The sequence below is a fragment of the Lemur catta genome, chromosome 1 (genome assembly GCF_020740605.2).
Source record: "Lemur catta isolate mLemCat1 chromosome 1, mLemCat1.pri, whole genome shotgun sequence".
Classification (NCBI taxonomy): Eukaryota; Metazoa; Chordata; class Mammalia; order Primates; family Lemuridae; genus Lemur; species Lemur catta.
In genome coordinates this window covers 133,600,417-133,622,509 of record NC_059128.1, presented here as the reverse complement: position 1 = coordinate 133,622,509, position 22,093 = coordinate 133,600,417, and the positions used below count along the sequence as shown (strand labels likewise).

Genomic DNA, 22,093 nt, shown 5'->3' with positions numbered 1-22,093 from the left:
GCCGCTGCGGGCTATGCGGACTGCGGTTCGAGGGTCTGAAATAGCCTCCTGCTGATCTTACTGCGAGAGACTCCTGCAGTTTTAATCTACTTGGATAGGATCAGGAAACACGATAGGAGCTGTTGGCTCAGCCATGAAAGTTTAAATGAGCCTGTGAATTTTGACCATGACCTTACCCACTGCAGTCAGTCAGCATCTGAGCAAAAGTGTAAGTCTGCCTTTCAGTGCTTTTGATTTCGATGGATGTCTGTTTCCGTTTCAGCATCATGGAAATGACAGAAAACCATGTTGGTTTCTTACAAACGACACTCTCACTTTAATGAAGTTGTTTAAAATGGCTCAAAAGCATCATTTTTGTATTTTTGTTCCCCAAGCTGAGATGGGGAAAAGGTGAAACAGTATCATGATTGATTGTGTGTGCATGGAGTTGTGACTGCCTTTGAAAAATTTGAAAAATGATTATTTGTATCCAGTTTAATGCCTGACCCGCTGAAGTTCATTTTAACTTCCTACAACTTCTTTAGCTATTAGGAATGTAAACTGTTACAATGCTGTATGCTACATTATTGCACCAAAAACTCCTCCCCCCAGTTTTATTACAGAACATGAAATGAAATTTTTCCTATGTTAGTAAGTCTACAATCTAGAGTTATGGATACTTTTAAGCTCTTTTATAATTTATGTTATTAGTTGTGTGTCCGTTATTACTAAAACAGCATCTTGTAATAAAAAATAGGACGTGTGTACTGTAGTGCTTACTCATATTTACTGGTGCTTTTATCTCCTTTGGAGTTCTGGTGTTTTGGTCAGGACAGTGTTTGTGTCTCAGAGTTTAATCTAGTAAAGTAGTGTCAACAATATGCTGCAGAAAAAGAGGGTGCTGTCTGGGAGAGAGTCTGAATTCCTGTTTTCTTCAGAAAGTCTTGCAGTTGTGCATGTTTTACAGTAACCACTTATGTTGCTACCTTATATTTTATGAATTGCTACATTTGTGTTAAAGTTTGTTGTTAATTGGAAATATTTTGAAACTACTTAAGCCTTATAAAAATAATGTTCAATTTGTAGATGGTACATTTAGTGTTACTTTCTTTTGCTCTCAAGAAAATGTAACAATTCTAAGTGTGCACAGCCCGAGTGAAGTTTCCATAGTATACAATGTAATCCTGTTATTCATTCAGCAGATATATATTGGCCACATTTAGTGTCATCTACTGTGGGGAAGATTGCTAAAACACCTCTCAATATTTTTGTCCAAATATCCTCATTTTTGAGGGCTCTGAGTTGACATAAGCATGGTCCATTTCATAGCTTTCTTTTTCAAATTGTCTATTTTCTTTAATATATTAGTTTTGAAAAAAGAATGGAGGTATATATAAAGATGAAATCTAAACTCTGAGATGCCATGTATTTCTGGTTGATTTCATGTGCATTTCTGTGTACCAAAGTTTATAGTACAATGTGAGGATAAATATGTCAGCACTGCTAAGAACAAGCAAGCATAGTGTTGTATATGAATGGGAACATTTGAGAAAGCATAACAAAGAAGGAACCAATAATTCAAATCAGAGTCTTTCCTTACATTTCTAAAGTGATCAGAATTAATGGGAAAAGATTTGTCATGAATATAGCAATTTTGTGCTTTTAAAATTTATTTGGACTCATCATAAGGATGTTAAGGAATAACCACAAATTTGTAGCACTAAAGGGAAACCGCATATTTATTTTATCATAGAGGCATCTTATAAGGGGATTGGGCACTTTCTACATACTATGGTAAAACGCTCTTTGGGTCTGTGTTCCAATTCTTTCTCTGTTGACCTTGGATATGCTAACCAGTTTTTGTTTGCATCTGTGAGGTAAGGTTGTTGCACTGGATGATTTCCAAGTTTATTTCTAACTCAAGATTCAACTGTTTTTACAGTCTACTAGGTACATAGCATTATACTAGGATTTATAGAATAGTAGTAGTATATAATAAAAGTTGCATTACTATTATAACCTTGCTGATACAGCAGCATTCAGGGAATTTTCAAGGCCTCGAAGGGAAAGGAAATCTATGGTGATTTTTAAGAGACTGTGAACTAGAGTTTGTTATATTGATTGTAGTTGAGCTGCATTGCAGTCTATTAAGTCAAAGTCTATTTGATTGAAATGTAACAACTTGCAATTAAGGTGAAAAATTTCAAGTCCATTGTGGTGGTAATGAAAATCTTGATTTGGGCAATGCACAGTGTCGGGAATAAGCCTGTTATTGTGTGGTTAATTTGATATGTTACTGCTTTCTAACTTAAAATACCCATCAGTGAATGGATCAGTGCCAATTTTTATTTTAAGTATTTTAAGCAGTGAATATAATTGAATACATAAAGGAAAAGATGACATAAGAAGGCAGTTTTGTCTTGTTACATTTGGAATTACACTGAAAATGATTAGGCAGTAAGCATCTTAAAATGATATTTTAATAGTGTGTGGAGCATGTTGAATGATATAAGCCAAGACTTGTTTTAAATAGATATCCTAAAAGATTTTTATACTCAGTGAAATGTGAGCCTTTTAGAAATTAGTATTTAAAAAGCATTTAACTATCTAAAGGAAGACATTCATTATCTGTATAGAAAAATCTTCAAGGACATAAAACTTGCTTAAAATAAATGTATTTAGGAGTAGCCAAGTATTAACATTAGAGTCTTTTGGTTTCAAGCCATAGAAACTTGAATGAGCTCCAGCAAAAGTTTCAAGTACTAGGAGAATTTGGGTGGTCTACCACAGTAGAAGGAAGATTGGTGACCAAACTATGAAGAGAGTCAGGTGCATGGGTGTTGTGGAACCTTTCTGTCCCTTTTGGTTTTATTCTTCTTCATAACTGACTGGCTTCCTCCACAGGGCAAGGAACTAATGGTTTCTGAATTTCATCTTTTACTCCCCCCAAAAGGGTTTTCTGTCTCTGATTCAGTTATAAAAATCCCATGGAAGGATTCTGATTGGTCTGGCTGTGGTCAGTTGTGGCTGTCCTCCTGGACTAAGCAATTAATAACAAGATGGCAGCACCTGCCTGTTGGAATTGGGGAAAGAACAGCTCCCCAAAGAAGGGAAGGGGCCTGGGCAGGCAGTGTCAGGCAGGTCTCTGTCCTAGTGACAGAGCTGGGGTGTTTACCTGGATGTCTGTGGGTTCTGTCTGTGGGGGTCCGTGGGGCCAGTCTGAAAGCCACATGCTGTGTTTTGTGTGGATTGGAGAATAATACATGGTGTTCTTGGTAGCATGTCCATAGCTTTTGTTAATAATACAGTCTCAAAAAGGTCTGGGACTTGAAATAGATACATGCTACTTTGAAGAAATAGTGTTTTTTTTTTGTTTGTTTGTTTTTTAAGATTCTTGGGTTTGTATTTGAGCACTGAAAAAAGATAAAAGAAGGAAGCTAGGTCTAAAAGTGATATGAATGACTATGAAATGATATTGACTGAATAGACTATAACGAGGCAATTGCATTAAAATAAACATTAGCTAGACATGAGGTGAAATTCATTGAATGGGACCCAGTTAATCATTCAATCAAGAACTAGTCTCCTCAAACTTATTTTTTTTCTTCCTTTTACTTTTCAGAGGAAAGAAACATGCCAAGCAGATATATGCAAAATTTATTATTAGGGAAGTAGTTTTATACTCCCTAAAACTTGGGACTATATCTGGAGAAAAGAATACATTTTCTTCAGTGTTCATCGAATACCTTAAAGTGAACTTTAGTTACTCTAAGTACTAAATGCTTTCCTAAACTTTAGTATTCAAAATGATGCCCCATGGCAGGACAAGGATCTCTCCTCCCAAGGCAAGATTATTTGCTGTGCCTTTAGACAGATAGTCAATAAGAATTGTAATAAACCAACCAAATCTATTTTAAGTTGATTGGAAAATGCAGCCAACCAGAGTAATTAGTTTTGCTAATACACCCTTTGAAATACAAATTTTGTAATTGAAAGGAATTGGTGCAATTTGGCAAAATGGTTTGTGGTTAGATAGATGAAGTTCAAGTCCTGGTGTCAGCAGTTATGGGCCCTTTGAGCAGCAGTTTTGGGCTCTTGAGCCTCAATTTATGCATTCTTGAAACGGAGGTAATGACGATGACCTAGCAGGGTTATCTTGAGGGTTAAATGAGATAATGTATTTAAGGCCTAGTATGGTAATTAGCACACCATAAGAATTTGGTAAATGGTATCTAAAAATGATAAAATTTGGATGCAGTTAGGCTGGTGCCATATTAAAAGCACTAGACCAGTGCTTCTTAAAATTAATGTGAATAATTACTGTGATTCAGCAGGTGTGGAGGGGGTGTGGCCTGAGACTCTGCATTTTATCACGCTCTCAGGTGCTGCTGGTGTGTAGGCTACACAAGACAGTGGAAGGAGTAACTTTACAAGTAAGGGGAAATGTTCAGGGTTTTCCCCAACTGTATGTGATGAGTCCTTGGAAGAATGGTGACCCTATGATAGATAAGAAAAGTTCGGAGAAGGAATTGTGTATTGGAAAGGGACACAAGCAATTTTGACTTAAGAAATATTGAATTGGAGGGGATGGTGGGCGGGTCTTCCAATTACAGTGCCATGTGGGATGTTGGAAAGGAGGGGTCTGAGCTCATGAGCCAGGGTAGGGTTTGCAGTGTGAGCCTTGCCTATACAGAATTGGTGTCGAAGCCACGCAGGTGAATTAGATCTCTGACAGAGAAGCCGGGACACTGGGGAAGGCTTTGTGGGAAAGACAAAGGGAGAAGAAACTGGAAGCAAGAGAAGACTCACAGCAAGGAGGCTGGAGAAATTAGATGCTCCAAACAGCTTGACATTTGTGGTTGTCCTTTTTGCAAGAGTGGTTGATTTAGGGGTGTGTGTGAAAGCTTGAAGATTTAAGAAGTGAATGAGAGGAAGTAGCTTCTCTTTTTAAAAGGTAAGTAGAAGGAAGCTGAAAGATGCCATTTTGTTTAGGAACACCTAGGGTTATTCCTCGATTCCATTCCTTCCCTTCCGTTCTCACCCTTATGGTTCCTAACCAGATTTGTTTCCCTCTTTCCTAGACTGTTAATAAAACTCCCTGGCATGTTTCCCTGGATCTGCTTTTATCCACATTTCCTTTTTTTTTTTTTTCCTCTGTACCACGGACCTCTGTGGCAGTCTGGTGAAGGCTATGGACCCCTTCTCAGAATAATGCTTTTTAATGAATAAGTGAAATTACAGAATACAGAGGATATATCCTACCAAGGTCATGCATCCGTTGAGTTCTATCCATGGACCGTTTGGAGGTTTGTGGAGCCCAGTTAAGAAATGATAACATGTAGCAAATTATTGGATTGTATGTTAAATTAATGGTTGCTTTATCCTGGTTCATAGTATCATGTCATCATTTTACTTGGCAATCCTTATATATTTTTGAGTTGTGAATTATCACTTTAGAATTATCCATATGCCCTTGCTTTACTTTTTGTATCTATTTTGCTATCATGTTCTTTCTTATATCTTTAACACCTACTTCCACTAGAGATTAGGTTGTCTGAGGTGTCAAAAATCTAATTCACATTGATTAGTTGCAAGTTATGTCGGCTATTGACTTGATATTTCACCTTTTTTTTTTTTTAAACATAAGAGACACTGTAAGATGCTTTGGATGCAAAATGAATACATTGTGGATGCTGCCTTCAAATTGCTCATAAATGCAGGGGACCCAGACATAAGACATATATATATACACACAAATAACTGGAATGTCAAGAATGCTGGAAGTGGAGGGTATTAAATAGGGTAGGCAGAGTGTGGGCCTCATTAGGAAGAAGACTTTGAGCAAAGGCATAAGTAGGTGAAGGGCCTGGACATGAGGACATCTGGGTAAAGAGCATTTTAGGCAGAGAGATTGGCCTGTGCAAAGGCCCTGAGGCTGGCACTTGCCTGGCATGTTCTGGGACCTGCAGGGAAACTGATGTGGCTGAAGCAGAGTAAGAAAGGGGTAAAGTGGCAGCAGATGGGTCCAGGGTGATAACAGGCTGGAGCATGATTACTTCTGCCTGGGGGAATTGGAGAAGTCTTAAGGGGAGGTAACATTGAGGAGGACCTTGAAGATTAAGTAGAATCTTCCAGCTGCAGAAGATGAGGACAGGCCTATGTGGCCAAGGGGCCAACAGCTGGCGAAAGCAAGCAGTTGGAGAAAGTGAGCAGTCTGCTACGCTGTGGCCTAGGGCCTTGCTGCTCAAAACATGTAGCTCACAGGCCAGTGGCCTCTGCCAGCACCCAGGAACCTGTTAGACATGCAGAGTCTTGGGTCTCTACAGACCTACTGGAGCAGACTGTGCATTTCAACAAGACAGGTGATTGTAAGAACCATTCTAGTTTGACAGGCACCAGCCAGGGTGGATCATTGGTTTCAAGCCCTGGGGTTCCTTGGATATGCCTCAGAGGCAGGTGGGGGAAGTTAGCCCTTATCTCAGCCTCTTTCAGGAGAGCTTTGCTTTTGTCCTCATTGTCATCTTTAAAAAAAAAATGGGGCATTGAATGTAACATGTACGGGGCGGGGGTGGGGGGGGAGTTCTGTAGCCAAGGTGATTGAAAACCACAGAGGTCAATGATGGGAATGTCGGGAGATGGTTGAAAAGGGAGTTCGAGGCCACCTTCGAAGGGCCGAGCTTCTGCCGTTTGCTAGAGAAAAACCAACAATTCTGACCAGGGTCACTTTAACATTTGCCACAGATCTGAAATGGTACCAGACCCTGAGATTTTACTGTCCCCCTTAGTGTGTTCTCTACTCTTTCAAATCATTTCTTCCTCTTCCCCTCTCCTTAAACTTCCGCCTGGTGTCTTGTCCCTCTGCCCTCCCCAGGCTGAGAGCCTCATCTGGAAGGCAGTGGACAAATAGAAGCCACCAAGCTTCTGCTCTTCCTAACTTCTGCACTGCTGGGTCCATCAGTCTGCAGACCTGCTGGAGAGCTGCACTGCCCGGCTTGATTATTTCAATTTGAATTAATAAAACTTAAAATTCAGTTTTTCATGCCAAGTGCTCAGTAGCCACGTGTGACTATGGAATGGGACGGTGCGAGTGCAGGCACTCCTCACCATCGCAGCCCCTGCCGCCGGGCAGCGCTCGCTGCAGTAGCACCAGAAGCTCCCCTTGCCCTCAGTCTCTCACGTTAGCAAGCCCTCTCTTTCTCTGCTCCATTTTATAGCGCGAGTTGGAAAGCCTCGTCCCAAGCGCCGCGCTCTCCTATGTCTATGGGCATCCCCACCCCACCTGCTATGTTTTCTGTAACTTATTTTAATCCAGCTTTCATCCCCGCCATGCCGAGGAAATTACTCTTGTCAGAATCATCAGCAAAGCTCAGGTTTTCAAATCCAAGGGTTTCTTTCTTTCTTTCTTTCTTTTTTTTTTTTTTGCTTTTATTTTCCTTATGCCTTGGTGGCCAGTCCTCCTTAGGTGCTGTATCAGGCTCCTCGTCCCTTGTTCAGTCTCAGAATGTTGGAATGTGTCAGACCTCTGCCCAGGGTTGTCTTCTATAACTACATCATTTCTACCTGCAGAGTCTTGTTTAGTCTCATGGCTTTTGATACCATCTTACAGTGATGGTTGAGAAATTTCTATCTTCAGCTCCAACTTCCCTCTCGGGTTCTATATTCAGTGTCTTACCAGAAGTCTTTATGTGCGTACCTGATAGGATCTCAGATGTCCCAAGCAAGACTCTTGCTGTCTTCTGCCTACTTTGCCCCCCTACTCCCATCAAGCCCAAACCAGCGTCTTCCCATCTCAGTGAACGGACCACCATCGGCCCAGTTGCTCGAGCCAAAAACCCAGGGACTAACCTTGACTCCTCTTTTCACCACTCCTTTCCCATTTTCGAGTCCCAAGTCTGCAGCTTCTCCCTTCCTAATGAAATCCTCTTTCTCTAGAGCATAGTAGCCTACTAACTGGTCTCCCTGTACTCACCCTTGCCCTGTTTCAATCCAGATTCTGCCCAACAGTGGCAGAATGAGCTTTCTGAACTGTAGGTGATACCGTGGCACTTTCTCAGTTCAACCTTCCAGAGGCTTCCCACTGCATTTAGAATAAAACCCAAACCCTTTTCTACAGCTTTCAAGGTCTCCCTGGCCAGGCCCCTACTTCCCTCTCTGCCCTCAAGCCTTAACACCCTCTTCCTCACTCCCAGGCTGCAGCCACACTGGGCTTTTTCTGTTCCTAAAACAAGACAGGCTCAGAGCGGCCACAGAGCCTCTGCATTTACTTTTCTCTTTGTCTGGAATGTTCTTCCCTCAGATCTCCGAATAGTTGGCTCCCAATTTGTCATTTTAGTCCCTCAGCTAAAGGATTGCCTTCTCAGGTGGTCTCTGACCTCCTAAACTCAGGCAGCCCCTTCACTAGCATAGCACTCTTATTTTCTCTATGACACTTAACATTCTGAAACTGAGTTGCACGTGTTTATTGTTTATCTGCCCCGACTATTAACAGAAGGTTAAGTTCCACAGCAGGCACCTGGGGAGACTTTGTCTTATCTCCCAGCTCTCTCCTGCACCTGGTGCTTTTATACAGTAGGCGCTCAATACGTATTGTTGAATGATTGAATGCAGCTGGGATTCCCACCCGTGGGCCATTAGTGCTCACGTGGGGCACCAGGCGTCCTCTCCCATTAAATTTTCACCAGCGTTGTAGGATTTCTTTTTGTTAAGGTTGAGCACAGTATTTGGAGCGTTTTGCTGAGCCGGTTGTGCAATGCATCCGAGAGTGGGGGAAAAGTTGCTGCAAGTTGGTGATAAGAGGTATGGGGTAACTGCTAAGCCCAGGCCAAAGAAAGAGCTTGTGTTTACGAGAGAACTGCCCCTCCTGAACGTGGCAGGGAAGGTTCGGAGAGTAAACAGCTTCTCTCAAGCAATGGCAGAATGTTGAAGGGCCGCCAAGGGAATTGTGTGAAGACTGTGGATGTATTTCTAAACAATCTGAGATACAACTATGTAGGAGAGTGCCCTGCGGTGTTACTACTGACTCTGTTCTTTTAATGGCTTCAGATACGCCTGTAAAAATTCTAGTATTTGGAAGTGTGCCATAAGTTAAATTTAAGATTCTGTAAACATTTTGAGAATAGTGGTGGTAATTTCAATATCTCAAGGCTTTATGGGCTTTTTTCCTACCGCGTATTGTTTCTGTTGGTTCTTCCTCATGGTGCCTCGTTTGCCCTGTGTGTTTGGTTCACTTTGGCTCTGAGCGGCTCATTTCCCTTATGCTGTTGTTTGGAGGAGGATTCTTGGGGTCTCAGGGTAATGGTGTAGATATGACCCTGTGGAGAGAATTGTTTGTTTTTCCCAAGTGTCTAGGGGCACTACAGACTGAGACTATTTGAAACTAAATTCACAGCTTGGGATATTTTGGACCTCATGATATAAAATGGACTGTAGTCCCCTGGGGGTGGAACAGGTTTATTTTTGGTTGACCCGTTGTAGCTTTATGGAGACAGCGTTTCCTATTAGACTCCACTCCTTGGGTGGGCCCCAGGCTTTGACTTCTCCTCTCAATTCATGAGACCATTGGAGCCAAAGTGGTTTCCACAACTCACTCCTCTTGTGTCCAGCTTTCACTTAGATTTTGGCAGGGTAACTCTCTCCTGCCTCTTCAACTGAGATGCCTTTAAGAAGACGCTTAAAAAATATTTTATTCAGGACGATTACTTGTTCTCAGTGGCAGAGTGGATCTGAATTACCCTATCAGCAGAAATGGAAATCAGCATCAGAGTTTGAAAAGAGAGGGAATGACAGTCAGCAAGAGCGCTGTGAGGTTCTGTGGCCTCCCAGGGACAGACCTGGGAGGGGAAGTGGTCGGACAGGAGGAGGAACTGTAGGGAAGAAGGAAGGTCATCTGGGCAGGAGGTGATGGGAACCTGAACTTGGCAGTGGTGGCAGAGAAGGGATGTGCCCAGAGGTCGCTATTTCAGAGAGACTCGGCTGGGTTTGGACTCACCGAGAGAGTTTCCTTACCGTTTACACTCTCCGTCACGTTATTGTTATCTTTTGGGCTGGTAGCTAAAACCAGTCTTTATTATCTACGCTTAAGTTACTGATATGTAGAAATGATTATATTTCTGATGTTGAAATTTTCACATATGCTAACAGTTTAAAAAGATAGCATTTGATAGATAATTCAGCATTTGATGTCACCAGTCTAAATAGATCCCTCAGATGTGGTTTAAGGGTCCGGCTTTAATCAGTATCTTATTTTATAAAAAGTGTTATTTTTCATATCTAAAGTTCTACCAGTAACGTATAACCGGTTTAGGTTTTTTTTGGATGTTTTCTAATAGTGTCGGTAGTTTGGAGTGTCCTATATATAACTCTCAACCAGCTCTTCTGCTTCTTGTGAGCTTTTGGACAATGTCTGCAGAACTTAGGAGTGGAGTTCCTATGGAAGTTTTTTCTTTCTCAGACTAAACTGTACTGGTGAGGTTAGGGCCTCTAGCTTTTTAATTAACCATTACTAGACTTCTGGGGGACCCAAAAACTGAAGATTTTTGTCTTAAAGTATTTCTATCTTTTGCTAGCTTATTTTATTCTTTTATAAAACCTTTACTTAAAAAAAAAAGTGTTCTTAAAAATCAAACTTAACATGTCATAGTATTCAGAACTTTTGTTTTCCCTTAAAAGTATTTAAGACTGGTTTTCTCCCTTATTATTTAGTGAGGATCATTAAGTTACTTTCACCTATCAATGCTGTGGATAAAATTAATCTTGGTTTCTTTAGGTATAATGTTTTCTATTTCATAGTACTTTATAATTACTTTCTGCATGCCTTTTAACTGACAAAATCCAAAGTTGTGTATAGTATTTCATAAGGCCTATACCTGAAAAGTTAATTTTTGGCTTATCTATGCTATAGTTTGATCATTTAAAAAAAAGTAGGCAGATATTATATGAGGTTTTTTGTGTGTGTTTATGTGAAAATTCCTACTGGCAAGAGACTATCAATTAAGTCACCATTATTTTTAGCTAAAAATCTGTATTGAAATTACTTGAAGATCTGGAGTATAAGTTCTTTGTGTGTGTGTGTGTATATATATATATATATATATATATATATATATATGTTTCAATTTGCTTCAGTATACATTCCATTCCATTCTAAGAGGTCTCACTTTCAAGCCAAACCAGCTGTCTCATGGGTGGGTTGTTAAAGGGGGAATGATGTGAGAGTGTGGTTGGTTAAATCTATCACCAGTATTAGGCACAGCCTAACACAGCTCTTCTCAAAACTGGCTTGAAACTTTATACTGACTATGTAGAGAGAAGAATTTTTATTGCCTCTCCAAAGAATATTCTTACACAAACCGATCTTTTGCATAACATCTTTTTTATTTATTCAGCAAAAATTTATTGACCATTTGCTTATTAGATACTGATCAAGGCCTTAGGGAAAGAAGTATGAAAAAGTCTGCCTGTAAGAAAGGCGCTCACAGTCTTACTGGGAAGATGGGCATGGAATGAGGTAAACAAAGTGGTAAATTGGTGAATTAACAGAAGTGCCTCATTCAGAGTTTATTTGGTTACACGTAACAGTCACACAACTCAGATCAGCTGAAGGAAAAAACAGGGGAGTGTTCATTGGGTAACTCCTGGAGCTTAAGAGCAGGAACCTCAACTGAGCTTCACATAGACCAGGATCCAAAGCGCCTCCTTCCTTCACCTTCTCTCAGGGCAATGTGGTCTCTAAGCTTTGCACCCCTTTTTGTGAACCTTTCCTCTAAGAATATTCGTTTTTTCTCAACCTCTTTGGGCAAGTAAACCTCACATAGCTCCTAAGTTCATTTGTCCCCAGATCCAGGTACATCAGATGGCAATTAGCTACTCCGAATCCCAGTTTCACATTTCTTAAGAGTGAGACAAAGAGTTAGTGACCATCCAGATCCTGCCACCTGTGGCTGTAGGAGCAGGGTCTCCTGCAGTGTGGGTGTGGCTGCTGGGCAGCTCCTGGTGGGGCACCCCCCCCCCAGGATTGTACACACAGATGTTACAAAACAGAGGATTAATAAACTACCCTGGCACAGTTAGTGTTATTTGCATTAGATCTTGAAATTCTTCAAGAATTGAGTTGGAATTAACCTAGTAGAGAAGCTGGGGAAAACGAGTTACGGGCAGAGTAAGTAACATACATAAAAGCATAAAGGGCCTGTGGCATTTGCAGGGAACTGCCAAGCCTTTCTTCAAGTGTCACTATACTCCTCATCTTCTAATTCTACGGTTCTCTTGTTTTCCATTCTTGTGGACATATTCCTATTTAAATTACTGTTGGCTTAATTTCTTTAGGTTTGGTCAGTTAGGCTTAGAATCATATCTGCAAGTTGCTGGACACATGCAGAATATTCAGAGTTTGTAGTTGCAATAAGTAGGCTTTGGGTTATTGGTTTTCCCTGCCCACCCCCCCACCTGGACTTTGACGAAGGTGTCCGGTATTAGTCAACCTGAGAATGATCTCTGGAGCTTTCCACATAAACTGCATAAAGGCTCTGGGCCATGGGGGCAGGTGGGGACTGACATCAGTATTGCCACCTGCACACCATGGCAAAGGGCTGCATTAGCCAGAGATAGGCACCCTTTTTGTGGTTTTCCCGCACAGAGGAGGCTCATTTTCTGATGTGCACAGAGGTGCCCTGTGTGCTAGCAGCTGCCACGCTTTGCCCTGCTTTTCTTGGGTCATGCGTGGAAAATTTCTCATGTCAAATTCCCAAGTGTTGGTATCTTTGAGGAAGCTTTCAGGTGGTGTTTAGGCTGGACAGAAGAAAAGAAAGTGGGATTTATAAAGTTCCCTTACAGATTTGAATCTGCTTTAGAAAATACACAATTGTGCAGTCTTTTCTGCCACATGCTGTTTCTATGATGCAGATGAGTTTATACAAGAGTGGTACGTAGGGAATGAGGCATACAGTGCAGGAATTGGTTTGTAGACAGTTTTCCTTGAGTACATCGCTGTTTATTGCCTCCAAGTGACTGCAGCTGGATGCGAAGTACAGTAGTAACACAGCTGAAAGCACAAACCAGGTTGGAAAGCAGGGCCACACACCTTGCTCATTCATCTGTGCTGTTCCTCTTAGGTGGCCAGGTGTTCCATCTTGGAAGTACTAATTTTAGGGTTCTCTCCAGTCTTTGGGCTTTTTACCCTAGTCTGTACAACTTAGAAACTCCATTATTCTTTATAATCCTTTCATCAGGCAATCTTCACCTTTGTATTTTTAACATCCATTCTGTATTTATTAGAAATTAGACATTGTTGAGAACTGATATGTATATTTTTAGGATTTTTATTTTCAAGCATTCTGGTCACTGGGTTTCATAGGTTTTGAGTGGTCTGCCTAAAATCTGGTTTTTAGAGTGTGTATAGAACTTAAAGTTTTTCTGAAGTACGTATATTGCATTACAACAGAAACGTTTGTTATTTACAGTTTTTTTTGAACAACTGTATGCCCAGGCCGGAAGCCTCCCAAAGAGACACACAATCCGTGCTGGTTGCTTTGTTTCCAGGGATGAGCAGAAGCTAGAAGCCTTGTTGTCTAAGGGACCCTTAGCCTAAAAAGTTTGAAGACATTGCTCTAAACAAGCAGAAAATAGGCCGGGCGCGGTGGCTCAGGCCTGTAATCCTAGCACTCTGGGAGGCCGAGGCCGGTGGATCGCTCGAGGTCAGGAGTTCGAGACAAGCCTGAGCAAGAGCGAGACCCCATCTCTACTAAAAATAGAAAGAAATTAGCCAAACAACTAAAATATATACAAAAATATTAGCCGGGCATGGTGGCGCATGCCTGTAGTCCCAGCTACTCGGGAGGCTGAGGCAGGAGGATTGCTCGAGCCCAGGAGTTTGAGGTTGCTGTGAGCTAGGCTGACGCCACGGCACTCTAGCCAGGGCAACAGAGCAAGACTCTGTCTCAAAAATAAATAAATAAACAAGCAGAAAATTCATTTCTGTATGGGCCTTTTGCAACTCCTTAGTGATCCTCCTCCGGCCTCACCATGTCTGTCTCCCAGTTTCTCACACTCCTGGTGTCTAGTGTGTTCGTGTCTCTTTCACAGGTGTGCCCTGACCCCTAAGTTTCCATTCTCCAGATGACTTTTCTCCCTGTGCTAATCACCAGCTCCCCTTTGCACAGTTTGCTCGAGCTCGCTTCTGTGCCCAGCAACTTGAGAAGAAATTTCTTTGCAGCTGGCCCCTCTCTCTAAGACCCATGTCCTCAGGCTCTTACCACAACATTAGGACTTGGAACATGTTTCCTGTAGAAACAAACAGCCAACTTGCAAGTGAACATTTGGAACACAATCCATTCATAAATTAGGTTCTGCCTGCACCCAGATGAAAAGTTCAGATGCTCTGGCATCGAAAGAACTGTTCAGAAATAGTTATTGTTCCTGAAATTATGATAAATCCATAAAGCACTTATGTATTTATTTATTTTTGGCACATTGAGCCAAAGTAGGAGGGCAGGAGCACATTATAGGGACATTTTAAAAGGGAAAAAAATACGTTAGGAGAAGCTAATACATCTTTTTGTCTTATTCACTTTTCTCTTGCAATTTTGGCATCAGATATTCACAAATTTAACACATGCCAATGAATATTTAATTCAGTAAATAGCCAATAGTGAATATTTTTATTACGTGTTATGTAAAGCTGCTTCTTATATTTATTTAGGTGAACTAGAAACATTGATGGTTTCAGTGGAACTTAAGTTCTAATAAGTACAGATAGATAGTATATTTTCTGGAAAACTTGAAAAATAAACATAAATATAGGATTGCAACCAGTGTTAATGTTTTGGTGTGTTTCTTTCCAATATCTTTTTTTTTTAAATCTCATTGAGATTGTACTGTTTATATGTTTCATCATTTTACTATGTATTCTTCACAATGATAATTTTTAACTTTTAATGACTGCCTAATAGTCTAATGAAGTTTTACTAGTCTGTACAATGGTTCCAGTTTTTTTGCTACCATAAATAATGCTGCTATCAACATCTTTCTTTATAAAGCTTTTTCTTATTTTAGATGATTTCCTAAGAATAGATTCCCCTTTGGGGAAACTTATTTGGTCAAAGGGTATGAATATTTTTGAGGCTCTTGGTACATGTTGCCAAGTGCTTTCAAAAAGGGCTGTACCAGTTTATAACCCCAGGAGTGTGGGTGAGAACTTCTTTATCTCCTGCTTTGAGTATATTCTAGGTTGAACAGCAAAGATTGGAATAGATAGATATCCTCTTCTTTGCATATGCTCTTAACCCATTTAAATCTGTTTAGAGGGATTTTCAACAGCTCAACAAAAGAGGTGCACATTTGGGAGTGTAGGGTGTCATGTCTGGGGGCTGGAGAACAGCAGGCTTGGCCGTCTGGCCCAGGAGAATGCCTTCTAAGGAGAGCTGCTTTCTCTTGACCCACTTCTTACAATATTTTTCTTCGTTCTCCTCCAGGCAGAGAGTCTTTGGGTTCCAGAAGCAGGTCGGTGTCCACTGTCTATGGTTGGCTCACTTCAGCTGGCCAAACACCATGTGACTTATATTAATAGTATACCCAATCCAGTAGCATTCAGTGGCAGGCCGAATTCTTGAAATGTAAGTAGGCTAGTCAGGAATTTGCAGCTGGTTATCCAGTCTGACTCCTTAACATTAGATTTGACCTACGGATGCTTCACATGCAACTGTTCAGAAAATGTAATGTGACATCCACTAGAGTCCGTAATTAGAGCAGCGTGTGTTTGCGTTTTAAAGGTCGAATGTTATCACCGCTCTGTAGGCCCGTAGTTTGGCTTGGAGCTTGATTTCACGTGCTGGCCACTCTGGCATTACCTGATGTAAGTATGTCGGTCACCTGTGCTGGCTTCACAAACATTCTGAAGCCCAGTGAGGCAGGTAGGGGAGGCTGAAGCTTTGCCAGATAACTGGGAGGGCCCATGCTTCTTTCCGTTTAGATAACAGACATTCAGAAAGGAGAAAGCAATGCAATTTTAATTTTTAACTCTTTTGCATACTGTAGAAAGCTTTTTTTTTTTTGCTGAAGAAAATGAACTGAGAACATTGAAGCAACAAAGGTGGAGCTCTCTTAGAGAAAGAAAGGTCATGCTTATAAATTATCACCATCCAGATAAACTGTTATTTCCACTTTGTATGGATGTGTTTTATTGTGACTGTGGTAACTACGGTTGCCAATTCTCAGGAGGCCTAAATTACTGATTATTTTAGATGGATACAGGCTTTAAAATTAGCCCTGGGATAATACATTTTTAAAAAAACTTAACCTTAATTGATTCTTATTTTTTAGAGCTTGAATTAAGTAGAAAATTAAGGGTCCTTTATAAAAGATGATAATATGTATTTAACTTGGATTAAGAGAGAGTTATTCATTATTCTGTTATTTTAAAATATTAAATGACACAAAAAGAGATCATTCTGAATAGGCTTTGGGAAGTAGGCTTTTCAGTATAAATTAACTATATGCAATGTTAACTTCAAAATAACTTTAAAAATTATGGATATAAATTTTGTATGCCCTTTCTATTTTTGAAAAAGTAGCTTGTTTTCTTAGGATATTTGGGCTAAATACAATACATACAATATACAATACAGTACAATGTATCTGTATATTGAAATACTCTGTAGTCATTACACATGTTGGTGGAGGGGGGTATACTGATAAGGAAATGTTACTGATTTGTTGAGTGAGAGCATGCCCAGTATGTCATTTAAAATATTATGTGTCTCACTAAGGAGGGAGGAGGGATTACAGATGATTTTTCACTTTCTACTTATATCTTTCTATAGGTTCCTTTTAAAAAAAATATATTGAGCATCCAGTCCTTTTATAATGGGGGGGGGGGGGAAACAAGTCATATTCTAAGGTGAGATAGGTAGTGGGAAGAAATCTTTTATACAATCTTCTATACCCTCTGTATTCAAGGGTTCCACATCTGCAGATTCAACCAAGCACCGATCAAAAACATTCGAGAAAAAAAAAGACAATTAAAAAACAACACAATAAAAAAAAAAACAAAAGTACCAACACAATAAAAAAAAAAAACAAAAGTACCAATACAGTATAACAACTATTTACGTGGCATTTACATTATACTAGGGTACTGTAAGTGGTCTAGAGACGATTTAAAGTATGTGAGAGGGTGTACATAGGTTATATGTAAACACTGTACCATTTTTATCAGGGACTTGAGAATCTGGATTGTAGTATCTTCGGGGACCACAGATACCAAGTGATGTTGAATTTGATGAGGCAGAACCAACTCATACATTTTGGTTTGTGAGATAGATACATCTGCTTGATACAAGGAATTTTTTTGGAGGGTGGGTAGTTTATCCCAGAAAATCCTTTGATTTAAAAGAAGTAGTAGATTGTAGAAGTAGATTGTATTGGGAGAAACAATTAGGTAATAAAGGATTCTAAAAGTTGTCATTTTTTGTGAGTTTGAGAAACACAAAGATAACCTGGAGTGATTACCACTTACTTACCTACAGTTATCTCAGTTTTTATTGTGCATCTCATCAGTGAAACAATTTGAACATGCGCTCTCGGTATATTTTATTTATGTTTCATGTGTGTACTACTTCATTTTTAAATGTTTATACTATAGAGAAGTTTTTAAGGGATGCATTAAAGATAAATATTACTTGCCGTCGTTGAAAATTATCGTTGATAGTGTTAAAAATTGTCATCACCATATAATGGGTTTGTTTGGGGTTTTTTTCTTCACACAAAGGCTGTGTGGATAAATTCATGTCATTGTTTTTAAAAATGTTGGTAAATACTTTGTGATAAAGCAATTTGAAGATATGGTCCTCCATTCAATGGATTTTGCTGTTTGGTTTTAGAAGTTATCATAATAGCTACAAATGTTACCTCACAAAGATATACTGATCCAAATGGATGAAATACATTATCAACTATACTTATTAACTAGTGATTCTCATTTTCAAACCATCTACCAGTTATGCAAAAATTTTTGTGAAAATTTGGTAAATTTCTATTTTCCCTGTTATCATTAAGTTCTCACAAAATATGTTTCAGTTTATATTAGTAAGGATGAGGGGGTTAAAAATAAGCTTTTTTCATTTGTTGAACATTTTAAAATAGGTTAGAAAAATGTCTTCTAAGTTCTTTGTGGCTACAAAAGCACATTTCCTTTCAAAATGCTTTCCCCATAGTATGAGTTTTTTTTTTCCAAAAAAGTAGTTATTTTCTTGTACTTGTTAAAACTTCATCTTCACCTTGAAGGCACTGATTAAGTAAGCTCATTAAAAAAAAAATCTGCTAGGTAGCGTGTTACCGACAGCCACTGTGATCACAGAGTAGGTCAGGATATTTGGAACAAATTGTATTTATGTAAGAGAAAAATGTGTTAATCATCCTTAAAACAATTCGTCTATGTGTTTTGCCACATGAGAACTGGAGCACCGCTGTACGGTGAAAAATATTTCTGGGGTCACTTCCTCCCTCGTTACTTAAAGGTTTTGTTTTGTTATATACCACATAGATAGTTGGCATCCTATTGTAAATAAACTGAACAGATGACAGAGGGGTACACTGACACATCCTGAGTTATTAATACATAAGTGACGTGTGACCATCTAACATATAAACCCAAATAAGGGTTGCTGGTCTTGATAAAAGCTGCATTTCTTACCTTTTAAGGTAAACTTAAGTATAAATAGGTATTCTGATGATTTCTTTTTGCATCCAGTAGATTGTCTTACGTATTCCTTCCCCAGACACAGCCCTTGGGAGATTTGCAATTCAAGAGTTGCCCCTTTGGAGTTCCCAGGAGCCTGGGTCCAGGACCCCCATAGATACCAAAATCCGTGGATGCTGTAATCGGCCCTTGGGAACTCACGGATATGAAAAGGTGGCCCTCTGTGTTCTCAGAGTCTGCGTCCAGCAAATACTGTATTTTTGAACTGTCTTTGGTTGACTCCATGGATGCGGAACCCTCCGATAAAGTATGTAAATGAAGGAGACAGTGACTCTGGATTTAGACCTCGTTCATCAGGTTTTTAAAATTTCTTTGATTCCATTTCAAAAAATCATAAAATGTCAGAACCAGATGGTACTTGTGATTTTTTTTTTTCCCCTAACCCTTTCATTTTATAGATGAGAAAACTGAGACAGTTCTAAATAAGGAAATGGTGCTCAGTGGCAGAGCCGGGACTAGAATGACATTCCCCCACTCAGTACCAGGTTCCGTGTGTGTACTAAGGTCATCTGTAGACAGCGTATCAATGACCAATGGCTCCCCAGATGCAAGCCAGGGGAGATCTGTTGATATCTGACTCCCTAAGGACTAATTTCCTTCTCCAGTCTCTCAGCTCTGTTTTGCTTCCCAAACATATGGCCTCAAAACCATCTTTCGTTTTCTTTTTGCTTCCTTTTTATCATAGACACATGCTTCGTCTAGCTATTACTGAAATGTGAAGAAGACTCATAAATAGATTCTCATTTCCTGAGAAGTAGCCTTCTAAGTGAAACAAGATGCCGTGTAACCACTCTTTGACTCTTTTTAGTGATGAAGGTGAAATCTTTGTAACGTGTCTACTCTGAGAAAGCCTTTGAGACTTTTAACAAAGAAAACATAGGTAAAATAAAGCAAAAAGGAAATAGTAAAAAAATCAAGTTGTAAAGAGGGGGAGGGGAAATATATATTTACCCTAAAATTTTGCACAGTCCTGGTTAAGGAAACTGTGGCATTTGAACTTGAATGTTAGGTTTCTCAGCAACCATGACAAAGCTGTGATCTAACGTATCTTTGTCTAAAGGGAGGACACATACTGGTTTATTTTCACTCCCTGGTTCAGAGGGAAATTTGTTATGAAAGGGATTAAACCACAAAGTGAATGACCCCAGCAGATTAAAACAGGGCTAAAATTCTTATATATGCAGAACTCTTTATCATTGCGTTCTGTGAAAACGTGACACACGCCTGGGTATCACAGTGACATAACCCAGGTGTACAGCTTTCTCCCAATCAGATGTGTACAGAGATGCAGCTTGAATAAATAATTCCTTCAAGAATTGTTTTCCAGTCTGGCTTGGTGACAAATTGAGGTCACGATTGCCTGCCAAAGGGACCTGTTTTCTTCATTTTTGACTGAAAGAGGATTCCTATAGTGTAGGTACCTTGGTATGTAGGTAGTGAAGACCTTCTGTCGTCTCAGACACTAACAAGTTCCTGATATCTGGTCCACACTGACAATGACAAGGAAGTTAAAGTCTCAACTACAGTTCTAAGCTGCTTTCAACAGCTCTTCCTATCTAGTAATTATTAGAAATATGTTCTTTAAACAGTCTTTTTTTGAGAAGTTAGAGTTGTACTTCTTGCAAATGTGTTCCTGAGGGTGGTTTACCAAAGCCCTCATGGGCCAAGCATCGTGGCTAGATCACGGTTTCCCTTTTCATCAGGAGCTGCCGATGGAAAATGTGGAAAATGCCCTCATGGAGGATTTGTGGAATCAGGCAGGGTGTACAGAAGGAATAAACAATTTTTCAAGTGTTATTTCTATTTTACCCAAAGGATGGTATAAGGGACTTATGTTTTTTGTTTTTCTTTGAGACAGAGTCTCACTCTGTTCCCCGGGCTAGAGTGCCGTGGCATCAGCCTAGCTCACAGCAACCTCAAACTCCTGGGCTTAAGTGATCCTCCTGCCTCAGCCTCCCGAGTAGCTGGGACTACAGGCATGCGCCAGCATGCCCGGCTAATTTTTCCATGTATTTTAGTTGGCCAGATAATTTCTGTCTATTTTTAGTAGAGATGGGGTCTCGCTCTTGCTCAGTCTGGTCTCGAACTCCTGACCTTGAGCGATCCACCCGCCTTGGCCTCCCAGAGTGCTAGGCTTACAGGCGTGAGCCACCGCGCCCAGCCAAGGGACTTATGTTTTATGATGAAAAAGTAAGGAGTAAAATTTGAGAAAATTCAGGAGCCAAAAATTGTATAAGAACTTCTGGAGGAAAAAAAAAAACTGTCTGCATGAAGATGCTTATATAGTACAAAGCAGTATATTGGGCTGGAAATCAATACGCCTGAGAAGAGGAGGAGGAGGAGGAGAGTAAGAGCTATCCACATATAGATCTAAAGAGAAAGGGGGTGGTTGTATGTACAGCACTGCAGGTTTTTGAATTTTGAGGTCCCGGCAGATAACACAAGTGCTCAGGAGGTAGATGACAAGGACAGAGGAGGACATGAGTCTGATCTAGCCAAGAGAGAAGCTCTGGGCTCATCTTACTTAGTCACAGCCACCATCCTGGATTTTACTAGAGCTATATGGACCTTGGTGGGCCCGGCGCACAGTTGCTTTCGTTTGGCCCAGACACACGCCAGCATTGTCGGAACCTCCGGCGTTTCTTAAGACTTTACCAAAACTACTCCATTTTTCTCACTTGTAAAATGGGGATACCACCCCCTCTTCTGCCTCCCACAGGGTGTTATGTGGGGGACCACACGTGCTCAAAGATGAAGACGTTTCCTCCCTTTTTCTAGCCTGGAGCAAGTGCCAGGACAGGGCAGTGGTGGAAATGTTTGCCCCACAAACACTTTATACCCCAGTGCCCTTGTGTTTGTATGGGGTCCCTTTGCTAATATTTTTTCTTGTTTAGAGGAAATATGAATATTGATTTCTCAATCAAGGCAGTATTGCATAATTTAAAAAAGACAGGCTGGCATTAGAGCCAAACTATTTCAAATTCTAGTCTTCCCACTTGCCTTGGATGAGCTATTTATCTTCTCAAGCTCAGTTTTCTCTTCTGTAAAATGGATAATTCCTGCCATGTTATGAAGAGGGCCAGTGGGGTAAGGAACATCAAAGTGTCTGGCAGTATCAACAGCAGTCAGCGTGCACTCGGTGAGTGTTAGGGCTTTTTCCCTCCCTTCTTTGGTATCTGTGATCCTAGAAGAAAAATTCTCTTGAAAGAGGCGATTCTTTAGTTTTGTGCCACTTTCTTCCACAAGGGGAGATACGAAAATCTTTCAGAATTTTATTTAAAATCTTCCAATTTACGGAAAACACATTAAAATGGTGAATAATCTTAAGAAATCAGTGGAGTTGATGATTTCCAGGTAGGGGAA

General features: G+C 40.2%; 1 protein-coding gene across 1 annotated transcript in view; it reads left to right on the top strand.

Annotated features, from left to right (window-relative positions):
- PIP4K2A (phosphatidylinositol-5-phosphate 4-kinase type 2 alpha) overlaps positions 1-22,093 on the top strand; it is a 161,847-nt gene that overhangs the window by 1,361 nt on the left and 138,393 nt on the right. The window lies entirely within an intron of this gene.